Here is a 5,171-nt window from a genome sequence, read left to right as displayed (position 1 = left end):
TTATATAAAGTTCACTCCAATAATATAGAAAGAGTTCAGCACAAATTTCTTAAGTACGTAAATTTTAAGCTCGGAATTCATACTGATTACATTAATTATGTCAGTTTGATGAATCAACTGCATCTTATAACACTGTCTGACAGGACAATTATTTCAGACCTGGTTGTGTTACACAGAGTCATTAAAAACTTAATTGATAGTCCTGCCATCCTTGCCACTATTAAAATACATGTGCCGACTAGGAATACAAGACAAAATATAACATTCTTCTGTAATACATACTCGACCAACTATCAGACACACTCACTGACCAATAGGATGCATGATCTGGGCAACAAGTATGGGGGTGCTATTGATTTATTTATTGACTCCATATATAGAATTAAGCATAATCTACACCAACACTTTGTTGAATCCTACAAATTAGAGTAGCGTTGGTAAATTAATTTTAATTATTTGTCTTATAGTGTTCTTGTAGTGTTGTTGTAATTTCTTTTTTACTTTATGTTACTCTTACGTTTTACTAATATTACTTCATATTTTTTAACATTTTCTCATTATACTTGTAATCACAATTTTACAAGTGTGTATTTTTTACCTTCTTTAAAATGGATAACATCTATTTACTGTCAATATCTCCTGTATAATACATATTCTCTTATTGTACTGCATCATGTATCACTTCTATGTAAAAGCCTTTTTAGGCGTATATATATAAATAAATAAATAAATAAAACTCAGGTATTTATATCACATTAAATACGCATTATATGTATCATATTTATATTATATTAACGTTCTATACATTTGGTACATTATGGCGATCTATCGCTCAAAACGTTTTTGCAAACATGGCATAATATGCCAAAAATCGCTGGAGGGATATTAAAGCTTTTCGCTTAATTTTGACATTGTTCAAACGATAATAATTATGGTGTTTAAAAAATTCCGTAAATATAAAATATTAAACTATTTAATTTTAAATGGGCAACGGTGGTACAGTTGGTTAGTATGCCTTGCTGAATATTATTCCTTTTCTTATTTTCTTCTAGACTTTTCAATTACATGTATTTGTGAGATAATTATTAAAGTATTAATTTGTTTAAGGAAACTAAATATCAAAAGATCATGTACTTTCTGTTTAAATGTAGAGTTTATTCCATAATATTTACGATATTTTTAATCAAATGTTTTAAAACGAATTGCCAACGGAAGGCTTTTAATGCCCTTGTGATGATTTAAAAGTTGGTTGTTTTCAGGTGAAAAAATGTAACAAGCAGTAATTGTTGAATGAAATACCAGTATATATTGAATTATTTCGCGGATAAGAGATAAGCCGCCATAGCTCAGTGGTCAGAGCTGTCGACCGGAAATCGATGGGACACGGGTTCGAGTCCCGTTGGCGTCATGTATCTTTTATCAGGAGACTTTTCAATGTGGATGAGTGTTTCAGGCGAATAATTATTGCTTGTAAAATAATTCATAAAAATCTGGCTGAAAGAGATTAATGAAAAAACTCTGAACAGAACATTAAAAAATATATAGAAAACTAATAAAACAGAAATAAATAACTTTAGTCCGCCTCAGCACAGGTCACCCTAGTAGAGAGGACTAAGAAATACAACTTACTATACATTTATTTAACATAATATTTCGTATGTACAATGTTTAAATAGTCACTATAATAAAAATAAAAATATACAATGTACTGTAATAATGAGGAAATCTCGGTTGAGTAAATTGCATATGCATAAACCATCCTTATTGTAAACTATTGATTTCAGTAAATTAAATTAAATAATTTATACATGACATAAAAAAATATTATTTGCAATGTGTTTGATTAATGTATATTCACTTCATAACCAACAATCACCTAATAAGTTATTTTTTAATGGCCATTATTTGCCCACAATTTGCCTACCTATCATTCTTTGTGGCGTTTTTGTATCCATACCATCAATTTGAACGAAGCAAGGACCTACCGAAATTCCTCAAGTATTTATTTCAAATCCAATATATTTTACATGCGCCCCACATCATTTTAAATGCATAATGTTTAATTTGATTTGCTATTAAAATTGCTTCCTGCCACAAATGTATATTACCTTCGAATCAAAGAGCTTTAATTTAACAGGAAACGGCCCGGTTAACTGTACTGTATTTTACGATTTATTTTATATTTCACCCAGAATGTAATGCAAAATTAGTCACGCCGTGAGTTTAGTCCGAAGGGATAACATTATTAATGCCTTTTTGGTTTATTTGCAATCAGTTCAATAAATCGATTAATATTTATAATGATAGAATTGTAGCGGGATGGTATTCGACGTTAGTTTAAGGGAATTAAAATCATTTCAATGATTTCTTCAATTATAATGATAATACCGTTAGTAATTCATAAAGTAGGTATCGTTACAACATGTATGTAAGCTTTTTGTTTGTATTAGAATTTAGCCAAATTAAACTTCGAGTGACTTAATAGTGAGAAATATGATCTTAAGACAGACTATTTGGAAGGCTGGTAAGAGATCCTTTCCTCTGAACCCAGAAGTTAAATTCTGAAAAATCCCTTAAATTCACTTAAATAATATGGTTCATAATATGCATTTCGATCAAGAATGTAAGAAAATCTCAGTGTTTATCATTTTGGTGAGGGAACACTTTTTAGAATAGAAAAAATGAGTAATGCTGATTTATTAAAAATGTCTTAAAATTATTCGTAATCATGTTAACGGGACTGCAAGCAGCTTCATAATAAAGTGTTATTAAAATTCATAATCGGTCAGTAGCTGAGTTGGCATCGCGTTTCGTTCCCACCCAGGCGTAGTGTGTTCAATTCCTCGGCTGTTTCCTCCATTCCTCCATCACAACACAAGCAACATTTTCCCCTTACTGTGATGGTTGTAGGAGATTTTCAAATATTGTCAGGTTATTCGCAACCCGTGAATGTTTCTTTCTTTAAAAAATAATAATAATTTGTCGGAACGCGTGTTCAACCACGTGCGTATTTTTTGATGTATGATATATAATGTCAACTTGAGACACTGGTTTGGGTGTCCGGGAATCGTTTGGAAAACAAAGATCTCTGCCATAGGTAACCCCAAGTGGTTCGATACGTTTGGTGATTTAGCAGGGTCTATGGGGTAAGGTGTGGCGTGCCAGATCAAGAGAGGCTGGTTTGGGGAGACCCTTTGACCTCTTCAACTGGTCTCTCGACCCATCGCCTTGCGCTGCAGTGGGAGATATATATTTATAGGTGCATCACTCCTGGACACACTGATCCCTAGATTCCTATCCAACTCTTGTACCTTTTACCATCCCAGGACTTCCTCTCCTTCCTTTCATTAAAAAATATCCTCCACACAGCATCCCAAAATATGACAGGCCATGATGAAAATTATTTTCCTCAGGGCCTCCTGCGTGAGAAAATAAAAAAATGACCAAATGCCAAAATTTTAGGATTTTTATGAAAACGTGTTCGGATATCGTCACAAAACATTAGTATTTTATTTAAAGTTTATCAGGATACCTATCAATTGGTGACCGGGTAAATCATCAAAATGATAATTCATCACATCTTTAAAAAGTTATATAAAGTCATGGAAAGTGATGAAACAAAAAATTTATTAACTGGGTTAAGTAGGTTAGGTTTGGTTTAATTTTTATTTATTTTCATCGTTTTTAATGTCATTATATGACTTTTTAAAGGTGTGTTGAATAGTCACTGTGTTGAGTTATCATGGAACCCTATCAATTCATGTCTACAATCTAACTTTTATTTTTGTTTTTTTGAACAAGGACCATCTTCAAAAACAGACAATTCAAAATTAACAGGAATACGAATAATTTTAATAGATTCTTAATAAATAAGCAATTTTTTTTGCAGGAAGTTTTCACCGCATTGGGAATTTTTTTACTATATTTAGTGATCAGGTCTGAAAAACAAGATAAATAATTTTTTTATGGAATATTTTATCACCGTCACAAAATTATCGCTATTATCAAATCTAATTAGTAAGCCACACCAATAAACTAGACCATGTTTGTAAATAGAATAACTTTGGTAGAGTGTAGTAATTTTCCGGGTAGCAGGCATAGACTACATCAATGGTAGCAGGCCTATATACCCACTTACAACTTACAAATAATCTTGACGGGGCGTTGAGATCTTGCAGCTTCCCAAAGAGGCGAGAGGCTGATTCCGTATGCAAGGACATACGCAGACACCGCGTGCTGAGAAAAATGATATCAGGCAATATTCACACCCTTTCCGCCGCAAACCTCTCATCACTTATGTCTTGTCGTGTGCTTGTCAGTAGAGACACGTAACTAAATCTACCCTGCTAAAGTTTTTTTCCAAACTAAACACAATTTATCAAATTTGATGCCTAGTTTGTCTTGTGAAACACTTCTATCATACGGAATCAGCTTCCTAAGATAAGCTCATGGCGCGTTGAACCACAAACACTTGTATTTATGGATCACATAACCGTCACTATTATCTTCCAGCCTAAAACGTAGATCTTACCTGAAAATTTGCCAGTAACCAAGTTTTACTGTTTGGTAACGTAACAGTGTTATTTTTATAACAAAGATCGTTGGACGAAGGTTAGACTAAGGAATAAACCTAGTCACCCCCTTCATGCGTATTAAATAATAACTCCCACTTTACTTGAGATTTGTTCCAGTGCTGATTCGTTGGAAGGATTACAGACAATGTACAGGGTGAATATATATTTTTAAGTAACAACCATTAATATTCGTTAAAACAACTTTTGGCCAGGAAAAATTTAAGATATTTTGCAACAAGGATATACAATGCTCTTCCACTAGCCATTAGACTGAACACATTTGAAAATATATAAAACAGACACCAAGTCTTGGATCATTAGCCTTATAAGATTAAAATTTTTATAAAAACCACTTTATAAGTATGTACTCCAACTAGATGCTGATTGGCCTCTGCCATATAATGTAATGAAATATTGTTATTTATGCTATCTTAGGTTATACTACTAATATTAACTTCCATTTATTATTTCATAAACTATTTTATCTTAATTTTGCCATATACATTTATAATATTGTTATCCCTGTAGGATAACCTACACATTCTATTATGTTTATATTTTATTTATATTTTAGTTATAGTTATGCATGTATCAAAT

The 5,171-nt window shown here is 32.1% G+C and overlaps 1 non-coding gene across 1 annotated transcript; it reads left to right on the top strand.

Annotated features, from left to right (window-relative positions):
- Positions 1-1,335: 1,335 nt before the first annotated feature.
- TRNAS-GGA (transfer RNA serine (anticodon GGA)) lies at positions 1,336-1,408 on the top strand. Its single transcript has one exon. It is a non-coding gene; the product is annotated as a tRNA-Ser (tRNA).
- The last annotated feature ends 3,763 nt before the right edge of the window (positions 1,409-5,171 follow it).

The sequence above is a fragment of the Hesperophylax consimilis genome, chromosome 11 (assembly GCF_061612785.1).
Source record: "Hesperophylax consimilis isolate HC1 chromosome 11, BYU_Hcon_1.0, whole genome shotgun sequence".
In the NCBI taxonomy this organism is placed as follows: Eukaryota; Metazoa; Arthropoda; class Insecta; order Trichoptera; family Limnephilidae; genus Hesperophylax; species Hesperophylax consimilis.
This window is presented reverse-complemented; position numbering and strand designations above follow the sequence as displayed.